This window comes from Octopus bimaculoides, chromosome 10 (assembly GCF_001194135.2).
Source record: "Octopus bimaculoides isolate UCB-OBI-ISO-001 chromosome 10, ASM119413v2, whole genome shotgun sequence".
NCBI lineage: Eukaryota > Metazoa > Mollusca > Cephalopoda > Octopoda > Octopodidae > Octopus > Octopus bimaculoides.
This window is the reverse complement of record NC_068990.1, coordinates 28,484,907-28,486,141: the sequence shown is the minus strand read 5'-3', so window position 1 is coordinate 28,486,141 and position 1,235 is coordinate 28,484,907.

Genomic DNA, 1,235 nt, shown 5'->3' with positions numbered 1-1,235 from the left:
ATATATATATATATATATACATTTATGTGTGTGTCTGAGTGTATTTGTGTGTGTGTATGTGTGTGGATGTGTGTCTATAACACTGTTTCTTTTGTTTTTGCTATTGCTAATGTGTGATAACTTGTTAAAAATTAGTGTCAGCTTAAGTGCGCTGAAAGAAGTTCTGTAGAAACATGTCTCTCATGCATACGTGTATGTACTTTTAGTTCTGGTTCAACTTACGTGTATGAATAAGTACTTAATTTTATGTGCTTTCGTATGTGAAGATATACCTAAGTGATTTATCGAATAATCAAAATTTCATTTTTGTAAAACATTTTTTTAGATTTATTCCTGTCACTTCTGTGATATGTGTTAGCAAATTGAAAAGCTTGAAATCTCTCACTTTTCGTTACTATCATCATCATCAACATCATCATCATCATTTTTATTATTATTATTATATATTTTTTCATAATCTAATAGGATATAAAGAAGACAAATATCTGCTCTAAAACTAACTAGAATATGAGACCTATCTGGAAGGATATTTGACACAAATCAATTGAAAAACCCAGTCTTCGGTGACGTGACAACACTAATAAAATGTGTGCTTCTTAAAAGCGATGCCTCGAAATACTTTGGTCTGGTTCAATGTAGCAGCTAACAATATTTCCGTTGTAAATATTCTGTCTCGTGTTAGTCAACCAAAGGCGAGTAGTTTATTTAAGCTCACCCACTGTAACTAGAAACTTTTCATGCAGGAGTTTCGTTTCTGCTTTCATTTGTTTTGTTTCCTGTTGTGTTTTTTCTTCTATATTTTTTTTCTAATATATTTTTTTTTTAAATAAAGCAAAACAAAACAGAAACTTGTGTTTGCTAATTATGTTTATTAAAAGTTGTCTGAAGTCTATGAACATGATTATATGTACACAGATATCTTCATAGCATGAGAGTGTATCAGAATTATAGACTTCATAGAAACATTAATGTTAACATTGTTATATTATTAAACACTGTTGAAACAGGAAGCTTTACATAAGCATGGCTAAAGCAAAAACATAAATAAATAAAATAGACAAACAAAAAACAAGATGAAATGAAATATAACAAACTTTAGAAGAGAGATACCTAAACGGATTCTTATATATATATATATATATATATATATATATATACAAGGAGAAAGAGAGGGAGAAAGTTAAATATATTTTTATACATACATATGCATATATATACATACATATATATAAATA